Below are 13,948 nucleotides of genomic sequence, written 5' to 3'. Positions count from 1 at the left end.
GTTAAAATAGTGCTGTAGTTGAAGCTATTGAAAAAAATCAGCCTTCCCCAGGCCATATTTGTTTATAAGTTGTTGGAAAGCGTAAAGGTTACCACCTGATGGAATTGACCAATATGTGGGAGTAAAGTCATACGCCGGCCACCGTAAAACATTTGCATCCTTCTCAATAGTTTTATTTTTAAGTATCCAAGTAGTAGTAGTCCAAGTAGAAACCTTATCCAGATAAAAAGCCAGGAGTACCCTCTTCCCCAGTATTGATGAGATTTTGTAAGGCTTATGCATTTTTTTTTCAGAATTTCAAAAATTATCATAAAACATTTTTGGGCCAGGGAGCGCCGGGAAACCTTCTGAAAACCCGTCAGGACTCTTGGCAAAGCCCAAATATGCCAAAAAAGTGTTTCCTTTTTGTTGGGGGGGGGGGGGGGGGGGTCAATTTTTGGTTCTTTTGTAAGGTTTTGTAAGGCTTACGCCTTTTAGTAAAGTTTCAAAAATGACCAAAAACATTTTTGGGCCAGGGAGTGCCAGGAAACTTTCCAAAACCCAGTCAGGACTCTTGGCACAGCCCAAATATACAAAAAAGTGCACTTTGAGGGAGGGGGTCAATTTTTGGTTCTTTTGCAAGACTTACACATTTTTTCACAATTTCAAAAATGATCAAAAAACACTTTTGGGCCAGGGAGCGCCGGGAAACCTTCTGAAAACCTGTCAGGACTCTTGGCACAGCTCAAATATGCCCAAAAAGTGCATTTTGGGGGCGGGGGGGGGGGGGGGGGGAATTTTTGGTTCTTTTGTAAGGTTTTGTAAGGCTTATGCGTTTTAGTAAAATATCAAAAATAATCAAAAAAACTTTTTGGTCCCAGGGAGCGCCAGGACACTTTCCAAAACCCTGTCAGGACTCTTGGCACAGCCCAAAGTATGACAAAAAAGTGCACCTTTGGGGGGATATTTTTTTGTTCTTTTGTAAGGTACGCATTTTTTCAAAATTTCAAAAATGATCAAAAAATACTTTTGGGCCAGGGAGCGCGGGGAAACGTTCCAGAAACCCGTCAGGCCTCTTGGCACAGACCAAATATACCAAAAAAAAGTGCACTTTTAGGGGGGTCAATTTTTGGTTCTTTTGCAAGATTGTTTGTAGTATAATTATAATTTAGATAATTTCTAGTGCACACCAGACAGTATGTGGTGCGCACCAGATGGTTTAAATTTGTTTTATTTCTTTCAATGTCCCTTTAGGGGCTCGGTAGTTTTCATTTTTTAAAATAAATAATTTTAATTTGTGGTGGGATTTACTTATTTATTTATTATTTATTACTAATTAAATAGTTGTTTTACCCTAATGAGGCGTACAGTATTCAGTCTTGTGCACACAAACATGCAGTTGTCAGTACTGTGAATTATATTAAGACTAAGATACTGATAAATGTTTTGTCAGAATTTATTTTTAATTTCCATAATTTTCATAATATAAGCCACTACTTTTTTCCCTCATTTCGAATCCTGCGGCTTACAGTCCAGTGTGGCTTTTTTGTTTTATTTGGGTTAACAGGTAACGCTTTATTTGACAGTGGCATCATAAGACTGCCATGAGGCGGTCATAATTATGATATGACACTATCATGGGTATAACTAAATGCTTATGACGGATGTCATTAAGTGTCATACGGCAAATAATGTTACTAACTCCATTTATGTCCAGCTCAGATCTTTTACATCCATTCAAAAGTGAGATCATTTGCCGCATAACACTAAAGGACATCTGTTATAAGCATTCATTACTGCTCATGACAGTGTCATTTCATAATTATGATTGTCTTATTACAGTCTTATGGCACCACTGTCGAATAAAGTGTTACAAACATACATAACTTACATGACTAGCAATTGATGAAACAACTGGAACAGTAACTGAAGAAATATTTAGCACAGAACATACATTTTTGATTGTTATTTACATTTGTGGTGCTGCAATGCATGCTAGGAGGCTTGTTGGATGAAGAACATTGTAACTCTTCACAAGCTTTTCACACACTGTCGCTGGTATTTTGGCCCATTCCTCCATGCAGATCTCCTCTAGAGCAGTGATGTTTTGGGCTGTCGTTGGGCAACACGGACTTTCAACTCCCTCCACTGATTTTCTATGGGGTTGAGATCTGGAGACTGGCTAGGCCACTCCAGGACCTTGAAATGCTTCTTACGAAGCCACTCCTTTGTTGCCCTGGCTGTGTGTTTGGGATCATTGTCATGCTGAAAGACCCAGCCACGTCTCTTCTTCAATGCCCTTGCTGATGGAAGGAGATTTTCACTCAAAATCTCTTGATACATGGCACCATTCAATCTTTCCTTTACACAGATCAGTCGTCCTGGTCCCTTTGCAGAAAAATAGCCCCAAAGCATGATGTTTCCACCCCCATGCTTCACAGTGGGTATGGTGTTCTTCGGATGCAAATCAGTATTCTTTCTCCTCCAAACACGAGAACCTGTGTTTCTACCAAAAAGTTCTATTTTGGTTTCATCTGACCATAACGCATTCTCCCAGTCCTCTTCTGGATCATCCAAATGGTCTCTAGCGAACTGCAGATGGGCCTGGACTTGTACTTTCTTCAGCAGGGGGACACGTCTGGCAGTGCAGGATTTGAGTCCCTGGCGCCGCATTGTGTTACTGATAGTAGCCTTTGTTACTGTGGTCCCAGCTCTCTGTCGGTCATTCACTAGGTCACCCCGTGTGGTTCTGGGATTTTTGCTCACCGTTGTTATTGTCATTTTGATGCCACGGGCTGAGATCTTGCATGGAGCCCCAGATCGAGGGAGATTATTAGTGGTCTTGTATGTCTTCCATTTTCTAATAATTGCTCCCACAGTTGATTTCTTTACACCAAGCGTTTTACCTATTGCAGATTCAGTCTTCCCAGCCTGGTGCAAGTCTACAATTTTGTCTCTGGTGTCCTTCGACAGCTTTTTGGTCTTTGCCATCGTGGAGTTTGGAGTGTGACTGAGTGTGATTGTGGACAGGTGTCTTTTATACCGATAATGAGTTAAAACAGGTGCCATTAATGCAGGTAACGAGTGGAGCCTCGTTAGACCTCATTAGAAGAAGTTAGACCTCTTTGACAGCCAGAAATCTTGCTTGTTTGTAGGTGACCAAATACTTATTTTCCACTCTAATTTGAAAAGAAATTCTTTAAAAATCAAACAATGTGATTTTCTGTTTTTTTTTCCACATTCTGTCTCTCATGGTTGAAGTGTACCCATGTTGACAATTACAGGCCTCTCTAATCTTTTCAAGTGGGAGAACTTGCACAATTGGTGGTTGACTAAATACTTATTTGCCCCACTGTCTGTTGCCGTTGCCGCTGTCAAATAAATTGTTACCTGTTAATATCTTTTAGTGTAAATATCCCATAATGCAGTGAGGACACCTCCGGCTTATAGTCCAGTGTGGCTTATCTATGAACAAATTTTATTTCGTATCAATTTTTGTGGGTGGCGGCTTATAGTCAGGTGCGCCTTATAGTCCGAAAACTGCGGCAAGCATATGGCATGCAGAATACTTTGCTTTGTACATTCATGCCCCTGAGCTACACGGTACTCAAATGAGCTTGGTTAAAGGCTGGCCCCCAGTTTAGCCTGTCCTTACATGGAAAGAGAGGGCATGGGATCATATTGAGGGAAGCAAATAAACCCTGCAGGGGAATTTCAAATCTGCTTCATGAAAAGGCTGATGCAGCACACCTTGTTGTCATCGCCTCACCAACATGACACCTCTCCCAACATGTTTAATCCATATAATGTGTATTTCTTTAAATTCTTCCCCCAATATACAGGCCTAAAGCTTGATACTGCAGCCAAAATAATTCCAAGTGGATCTAATGATATCTGATGATTATTTTTAAAGCGGTTACAGATAACTAATAGGGTCGACTGGTTCAATCCAGGCAGTCAGTGACTCAAGAAATGTCTTTGGCATGTCTGAGCTCAGCTCCACTTTCAGCCACTTTGCAGTCTTCATCTTGATGCAACCTCCTTCTCCTCGCTCTTTCAAACTCAGCTGTCTCCTACTGCTGCACATCGATCACTAATTCTAACCAAAGTGACACGCTGCCTGTTGAAGTGCTGACGCTAAAGTGCCTACGACAGGATGAAAAAAGTCTTAAATAGCATTATTATGTGAATTGGAATGATATTTTGAGACGATTCGACTATGTAGAACAATTTGGCAAAGCGCAGATGACGAGAAATTAGTTTTTTAATCTGCCGTTTAGTCACGCCTGCCTTTATAGGGCTCTAGCGTCCCCAACAGGAGGATGACGTCGGTAGGTTCATGGTTTCATCTGATTTAGAATTGAGCCCATTGAGGTGGAATTATTCAGAACGAGGAAAATGCGACGAAGAGAGCCGCAAAATGTCATTGTTTCAGTCTCTCTACTAAAATATTTTTACAGGATATTTTTATCAAAGTATTTTTCCCCAATTGCTAAATAAATGGTATGGTCATGACAAATAACTAGAGATGTCCCGATCGGATGCCGATCGATCGGGTCCGATCACGTCATTTTCAAATATCGGAATCGGCAAAAAAATATCGGACATGCCTTTTTTAAATATATATACAGTATATCTTTAAATTAAATCGTTTTCTAATTGTATTTGACGTTACAGACATAATGTGTTACACTCATCCAGAGTCTTTAAGCCTATTATTATTATTATTATTATCACCCTAATTTATTTCCCAACGCAAAGAAGATATATCAATTGTTACCACTACGCACAGTCATGGTTGCACTTCCCATCATGCATTTGGGCAGAACAGTTAAATGGCTACAGTATCATTTACTGAAAGCTCAACATACACTAGATGGCAATATTTAGTCACAATATACAAAGTCACATTTATCCTTTAAGAATTACAAGTCTTTCTATCCGTGTATCCTTCTCACAGAAAGAATGTTAATAATGTAAATGCCATCTTGAGGATTTATTGTCATAATAAACAAATACAGTACTTATGTACTGTATGTTAAATGTATATATTCGTCCGAGTTTTATTCATTTTTTTCTTAATGCATTGCCAAAATGTATATGATCGGGAAAAATTATCGGGAATGATTGGAATTGAATCGAGAGCAAAAAAAAAGCAATCGGATCGGGAAATATCGGGATCAGCAGATACTCAAACTAAAACAATCGGATCGGGAGCAAAAAAACATGATCGGAACAACCCTACAAATAACAGTCTTATGCTAAATGGAATACGAAATATTAACAATGTACTTATTCAGTACGACATGCAAAATTAAACCAAACTATATCTTATGCCACCGGCGTTAGTCCGGCTTTTGTCATTTCCCTGCCCCGGCTTCGGAGAGCGTAAACAAACCAGGAGGCGTGACAGCTAGCCGACATGCTAACCCGAACCGAGTGATGCTTCAAAGTCTATTTCTCGGCTTTTGAAGCGAAAAATCACACAGAACTACCCAGCATCATGTCACACGGCGGCGGGGTTGTTAATTGTCTTTGCCAATCGGCAACCCGCCCGGCGGTGAGCGAGTTACAGCTCATCGGACTTGTTCCCCTGCTTCGGGAAGAAGAGCTAGTTTGCCGAGGAAGCAGCTGGACAAACTGGCCAAAGTCGGAGGAACGCGTAGCTGCCACACGGTCGACACGAATATGGCGTAAAATAATGCTTTACTACATGGTGAAGATGTAAACAGTGAGAGAGCGGCGTGCAGTTGTTGTGCAGCTAACATGGATTTTTCTGAGGAGAACTTTCTACATGTCCGTCCATGACCAAACGTAAGTAAATTGTCCTGTATTTAAATAATATTTGTAGTGTTAACTTTGTGATCGCTGTATTCGCAGCCATTTTTTACGCAAAATTACAATTTCTGATGGGATTGAAAATTTGACAGAACACCGAGCACACGAAGAGGGCAATAAGCTGAGTATAGCGCTCTCCCGGCGGGCACTCGAAGGACGGGGGGGTGTATGCGGCAAGCCGCCGGTTATCGGCCGAGTGGCATTCTCGGTGGACAATCAGCCACAAAATGTAAGCCACCTCCGTATTAAAACGTGTGCCATGATCCCAGTGTTTGACATAATACAAAATACGATGTTTACTCACTTCCTGCCTAAATAATTGTAATTTGTTGTCATTACATTTATACAATGGATATTTTCTGAAATTGAGGCTTGTAAGTCCTACAGCATGGCAAGTGGGCATTTGCGTGTTGTTTTCAGCTGCATTTTCTTCGTATGTTCCGGGACCTGTGCCCATCTCGTCATCCCTATGCTGTCATATGCACTTTGGCTTCCGGCACATGTTTTACAAATTAAGCATTGCATCAATGTATTGGAATAGGAAACAGCGACTTCAGCAATTTTGACTTTAGAAATTTAAACGTTTTTTACTTGAAAATGGAAAAACGAATACTTGAGCAGCTGCTCAACAATCCATGCTCAAATCTAAGGTTATGATCCAAAGCGGATGCTATTCTCTGACCTATTAGCATATTGTCTAAAGCCAACAAAGACAAACTTACTAACCATTTCGGAAATCTTAATTTTATATTTTTAAGAAAAAAAAAAAGTTTCCAGCTTGCAGCCATAGATCTCATCTGATCTATGTCTAGATAAGACTACAGAGACTTTCTGATACTTTGCTGCTGCCATATAAATGCAGTCCAGGAGGCTCACATTACACTGACTGTGGCGTTGTGTGGTTAAAAATAGTTCAGTTGTCAACTCCCCCTTACACAAATCTTATCTATTTTGGGGATGGTGGGAGAAGGACAGAGAAGTAGATGGAGAGTAGAGCTTGATCAGTGTCTGGGCTTGGCCAACACACCCTGACTGCATCAGCGTGACTGTGATACAGGAAGCATCCAGTTATTCAATAATTACTAAGTGAGCCTTCGATTGCCCAATATTGTGATCTTTTACTGTCAATCAAAATATATCCAAAAGGAAAATAGAGCAGTGGGTATGAGAGACAAATACAGGTTGTTGAAATGTATTGATTTATTTTTATTTTCAAGTATGAATTCATTGGCAGCCGTTGACGACAGTAGACGTCCAAGCCATTTTGACTGAGGGGGCTGGTCTGTCGCCATCAATTGCAGTGAAATATGATTAGTATGTTGAAATGAATTTGATGTCTAGAACTGCCAATGCTAGTGAATGAGTTATGGGTTACAAATACTGAAGTTATAAACAGTTTCTTACACTGATTTCAAAATGTAAGGTTTTGACCCCTGAACTAATGGAGAGACACTGTTTAAGTGACTGGATCTATCTAGTCTTGAAGCTGAGAAGTGCAGCAGAATGTATGCTAGACAGTGTCAGGGGTATTTTCACCACTTGCTATGGGCCAATACAAACCGGGCAGTGGGGTGCAGTTGGCCTGTGGGCCTACCTGACTTCATCTCTCGCTATAGTACCTCCATTGCTCTCGCTCTCTCTCTCACACTTTCTCTCCCTCTTCATATACACTCCCTGACAAAAATCTTGTCGCTTATCCATTTTGTAGAAACAATTGCTAATAACCTGACTTTTAATTATTCAATTGGTTTCAGAAATGGCTTATATGAAAGCTAAGGCCCTCCCAAATAATGTTGAATGTACAAAAATCATAACATGACATGACATGACATAACAACACCATTAATTAAATAGATAATAACCCTCTCTGGGTTCTTCACAGAAAAAAGCCAGGAAATAAATAACACTATTAAAAAAAGAAAAAAATCAAAATGGTCTCTGGTAGAGATGTGCCGATCACGTCATTTTCAAAGTATCGGAATCGGCAAAAAAATATCCGATATGCCTTTTTTAATATAGATATATATACATATATATTTTCAAATTAAATCGTTTTCTAATTGTATTTTATGTTACAGACAAAATGCTTTACACTCATCCAGAGTCTTTAGTTTTGGCTTAAAGTAGGGCTGTCAAATATATCGCGTCAACGGTGGTAATACGCAATTAACTCATGCGCTGCACTACCCACTCACGCATTGTCGCGCTCAATCTATAATGGCACTGTATTACATATACATAGAGCTAAAAGGCAACATAAAATGAATAGAGAGAATTTTGGCATTCTTTGAAGCCTTTTTTAATTGGCCAAAGCCTTACAATCCCTCTCTCAATGATTAGAAATATCGTGGAAAGCAATGTGGGGAAGAAAGGTAGTAGTTGATCTTTTTCTTAACACCCTATTTTATTTCCCAACGCTGAGAAGATATATCAATTGGTACCATTACGCACAGTCATGGTTGCACTTCCCATCATGCACTGGGGCAGAAGTTAAATTGCTACAGTATCATTTACTGAAAGCTCATAAAAATCCACTAGATGGCAATATTTAGTCACAATATACAAAGTCGCATTTATCCTTTAAGAATTATAAGTCTTTCTATCCTTGGATCCCTCTCACAGAAAGAATGTTAATAATGTAAATGCCATCTTGAGCAGTGTTGGGCACGTTACTTTAAAAAAGTAATTAGTTACATTACTCACTACATCTTCCAAAAAGTAACTGAGTTAGTAACTGAATTACTCTATAGTAAAAGTAACTAGTTACCAGGGAAAGTAACTATTTCCGTTACTTTAAAAAGAACTTGTTCTATGTCAAAGAATTTGACATTTTCTGAGCAGTATTCGAGTCAGTGGAATAGAGAAGAACAGACAGGTAGTTAACTTGTTAGGTGCTTCAGCAGATTTGAATTGCTTACCATAGATGTCAACAAAAGCTTTGCCCCGGGACATAAATTACACATTACATGCAGGTTCTTTCCTTTAATTTCGACAAACTTGAAATAGTGTCTATATCTCCACCTCTTAAAGGACAATTTTTCTTCTGAATGCTCTGCCATCCCGACCCTGTGCATCTGTTTTGCGTACGTGTGTTTGCCGCACGCGCTGTTCCGGTTTGCTTGTGAAATCACCGGCTCTGATTGGCTTACCACGACACATGACTCTAACCCTCAGCTATTCACAATCACTTCCATCGCATCTCTCAAGGGGCTGCATTTAGGTAGGCTCGTTTCCCGACAATTCACGTCACCTTCAAAGCGCCTGCCATCCTCAAGAAACAGAATTATTGCTGGCTGACAGTGGGAGATGGGAACGAGGCTAGCTTCAGGTGTAGGAAACACAGAAACGTTACCAAACTTTGGAAAGCATTGTCTAATTGAAAGAGCAGGGACAAACAGCTTGGAGTCAGAAGTACGTGCGCTATTCTCGAACCTGAACGCACCCCAAGTCTTGGATGACAAATCAACAGAGCAGAGAGTCGACTCGACACGGCTGGTAGTTTCTTCAATTTATTCAGAGTAAGTAACGCACCGCTTTTGACCGTCAGTAACGGTAACGGCGTTGTAACGGCGGAAAAAGTAATTAGTTAGATTACCCCGTTACTGAAAAAATAACGCCGTTACGTAATGGCGTTATTTATAACGGCGTTACTCCCAACGCTGATCTTGAGGATTTATTGCCATAATAAACAAATACAGTACTTATGTACTGTATGTTGAATGTATATATTCGTCCGAGTTTTATTCATACAGTGCCTTGCAAAAGTATTCGGCCCCCTTGAACCTTGCAACCTTTCGCCACATTTCAGGCTTCAAACATAAAGATATAAAATTTTTAATTTTTGTCAAGAATCAACAACAAGTGGGACACAATCGTGAAGTGGAACAAAATTTATTGGATAATTTAAACTTTTTTCACAAATAAAAAACTGAAAAGTGGGGCGTGCAATATTATTCGGCCCCCTTGCGTTAATACTTTGTAGCGCCACCTTTTGCTCCAATTACAGCTGCAAGTCGCTTGGGGTATGTTTCTATCAGTTTTGCACATCGAGAGACTGACATTCTTGCCCATTCTTCCTTGCAAAACATTTCGAGCTCAGTGAGGTTGGATGGAGAGCAGTCTTCAGCTCTTTTCACAGATTCTCGATTGGATTCAGGTCTGGACTTTGACTTGGCCATTCTAACACCTGGATACGTTTATTTTTGAACCATTCCATTGTAGATTTGGCTTTATGTTTTGGATCATTGTCCTGTTGGAATATAAATCTCCGTCCCAGTCTCAGGTCTTGTGCAGATACCAACAGGTTTTCTTCCAGAATGTTCCTGTATTTGGCTGCATCCATCTTCCCGTCAATTTTAACCATCTTCCCTGTCCCTGCTGAAGAAAAGCAGGCCCAAACCATGATGCTGCCACCACCATGTTTGACAGTGGGGATGGTGTGTTCAGGGTGATGAGCTGTGTTGCTTTTACGCCAAACATATCGTTTTGCACTGTGGCCAAAAAGTTCTATTTTGGTTTCATCTGACCAGAGCACCTTCTTCCACATGTTTGGTGTGTCTCCCAGGTGGCTTGTGGCAAACTTTAAACGAGACTTTTTATGGATATCTTTGAGAAATGGCTTTCTTCTTGCCACTCTTCCATAAAGGCCAGATTTGTGCAGTATACGACTGGTTGTTGTCCTATGGACAGACTCTCCCACCTCTGCTGTAGATCTCTGCAGTTCATCCAGAGTGATCATGGGCCTCTTGGCTGCATCTCTGATCAGTTTTCTCCTTGTTTGAGAAGAAAGTTTGGAAGGACGGCCGGGTCTTGGTAGATTTGCAGTGGTCTGATGCTCCTTCCATTTCAATATGATGGCTTGCACAGTGCTCCTTGAGATGTTTAAAGCTTGGGAAATCTTTTTGTATCCAAATCCGGCTTTAAACTTCTCCACAACAGTATCTCGGACCTGCCTGGTGTGTTCCTTGGTTTTCATAATGCTCTCTGCACTTTAAACAGAACCCTGAGACTATCACAGAGCAGGTGCATTTATATGGAGACTTGATTACACACAGGCGGATTCTATTTATCATCATCGGTCATTTAGGACAACATTGGATCATTCAGAGATCCTCACTGAACTTCTGGAGTGAGTTTGCTGCACTGAAAGTAAAGGGGCCGAATAATATTGCACGCCCCACTTTTCAGTTTTTTATTTGTTAAAAAAGTTTAAATTATCCAATAAATGTTGTTCCACTTCACGATTGTGTCCCACTTGTTGTTGATTCTTGACAAAAAAAATAAATTTCATATCTTTATGTTTGAAGCCTGAAATGTGGCGAAAGGTTGCAAGATTCAAGGGGGCCGAATACTTTTGCAAGGCACTGTATATTCATTCATTTTTCTTAATGCATTGCCAAAATGTATATGATCGGGAAAAATTATCGGGAATGATTGGAATTGAATCGGGAGCAAAAAAAAAAGCAATCGGATCAGGAAATATCGGGATCGGCAGATACTCAAACTAAAACGATTGGGATTGGATCGGGAGCAAAAAAACATGATCGGAACAACTCTAGTCTCTGGTATTGTTCAGGGGGCCGGACCAAATGTGGAGGTGGGCCTTATCCGGCCCGCGGGCCGTAGTTTGGGAACTCCTGCTTTATAGTATGAGAGGGAAACATGCAAAAAGTATTTTGAGGCAATGAAAACGTAATAAAAGACTCAATAAAAACACAAATAGAAAGTACTCGCCGCTTTTAACTGATGAGCGCATGTGTTGCAGTAACCCGGTAGTATTCGTCGAGTGACACTGACAATGTACGTAATCACCTCGAGCGTCCGTAAAAAATGGTGCCCTCCATGTGTCAAAAGATGTACTAAATATTATAGATTTTTAAATCAATGGCAATATTTTATGTGTTTCCAATAACATATTTTAATAAAAGAGAACAATTTTGGCTTATAAGAGCCTACAAGTCTTTCAGTCCAAGGTTCCCTTTATAGCATGTCATTTAGGAAATAATGATGGAATGTTAATATTTTTAAAAAGACATTCTTTAAATGGCATCCTCCTGTACGCATGCACTCTTGAAATCTGCTGTTGAGATTCCTTATTGATTCCTCATCTGAGCTTGGATACTGTGAACTTTGTCCTGAATTTACCATGGTTACTAAAATGTCACACTGTTTACTTGCCCAGTCACTGTCTCGCAGTGCTGCCACTTGCTTATGTCTGCCAATACGCAAAAATTTCCGGTTAACAGCAGATTTCAAGAATGCATTCATGCGGGAGGATGCCATTTAAAGGACATCATTTTAAAATGAAAAATTCCATCTAAATGGCATGTTTTAAGGTTTTTATGAGAGCAAGGAACAGAATGAAAGATGAAATGCTCCATTCAGTGAGGTGCAATCCATATATTGAACTCAGTAGTTCTTAACCTTGCTAAACATACCGAACCCCACAAGTTTCACATGTGGATTCGTCGAACCCATCGGAATTGGATAATAAAGCACTTTTTTTCAAATTCCAAACCAATATATCTAAGCTAGAAAGTTAATCATTTTGCAAATTCCTGTTCAAAATTCTTCTCATTTTGACAGCATGTTTTATAAACAGGTCAAAATTTGAGTCCACGCGGCCCATTGGTCTGTTGCATTCCCTCATACCAACTGCGATTTAACCTTCCACTGAGAAAACCAGATCAGATTGAGGGCTAGCAGTTAAAAGAAATTGATTAAGCCTGTAAATTGGGAGCAAACCAGTCCAAAACCTGATCTAAAAAGCCACTTTGCCTAGATTTAATCAGCACACAAAAATAGGGCTCTGATTTTCTTTTCCTTCACCGAACCCCTTAGACCTACTCACCTAACCCCTGAGGTTCGATCGAACCCAGGTTAAGAACCACTGCTGTAGCCACATGTTAGTGCTCAGGGCGTGGTCAGTTTTAACCTAATAAGGTATGTTGGTTACGTACTCAGCGAGCGTCCTGTCGTAGCTCCGCCCCATATACTCCAAATATCAGGGGTGGGTAGTAACACATTACATTTACTCCATTACATTTACTTGAGTAACTTTTTGAGAAAAAATTACTTCTTACAGTAATTCTACCTAGCAATACCTTTAGGTACTTGAGTATAAAAAAGCTTCCTGAGCAAAATATGGGCGGCGCCATCTTGGACAATGTCTGCTCAGAACTTCCGGTTTAGAAAGAACAATATGAATTGCGGTTGAAGTAAGCAGTGTGTTGACAAAGTTAAAACTACAAAATTAAAGCAGAGGAACTCACAAAATCTCCAAAAATGGATTCAGCACGACGTAGATAAGACGTAGATGAGATGGTATGATTGTTCTCATCACTTCGTTGATCATTCATGGACAAAATTATAACAAACTGTCAGCCCGTGTTGACGTGAGGTGTAGATTGATACGCCGGCCACTTGAGTGACCAAAATGATGTGAAATTACAAATTATGTTGCATTTGCCAAATGCAGAAGGGCTGACACGGACTTTGTTGTTACAAGGAAATACTACAAGGTATGTACATATAAACAAAAATAGTGTGTCATTCTTTTTATTGCAGATATTGATCACAATAAAACATTTGGACAACATGATTCCATTTCTTGTTTTATCTAAAACGATTGGTGCATATGCAAAACAGGTCAATAAATCACAATTCATATAATGATTAGAAAAATATTAACAAAGGTTTAGCATACGAGAAATGTGTTATCTAGCAGCAGAGCTTAAGGGAGCCTCGCCAAACTTCCACCCCACATTACGAGATCCTCGGCGGCATTCAACTGGGCTTTCTCCTGCTGTCCTCGGTCATTCCAGCTCCAATAGCGTATATTAAAGTTGCTGGAGTTAAAAAATTTGGGCTCAAACTGACGCTCCGCCGAGCCACTGTCTGTCCCAGCCCCTGCCTCTCGGTTGTTCATTAAATTTTATTTATTAGGAGAAAGCAGTGAACAGGAAGGGGTTATGTTGGGACAGAAAGGAAGGAAGCAGACAGAAGAGAAGAACAAACAACAACAAGAAATACATTATTTAACACCTATAATTCTATGCATTTTGTACTTCTAATCTGATTTACAAGAAGCCAGTTTGTCTTAAATAGAAAAAAAAATCGGAGACAAAATTCT

The sequence above is a fragment of the Corythoichthys intestinalis genome, chromosome 16, assembly GCF_030265065.1.
Source record: "Corythoichthys intestinalis isolate RoL2023-P3 chromosome 16, ASM3026506v1, whole genome shotgun sequence".
NCBI lineage: Eukaryota > Metazoa > Chordata > Actinopteri > Syngnathiformes > Syngnathidae > Corythoichthys > Corythoichthys intestinalis.
The sequence above is the reverse complement of the archived record's forward strand: the minus strand, read 5'-3'. Positions refer to the sequence as shown.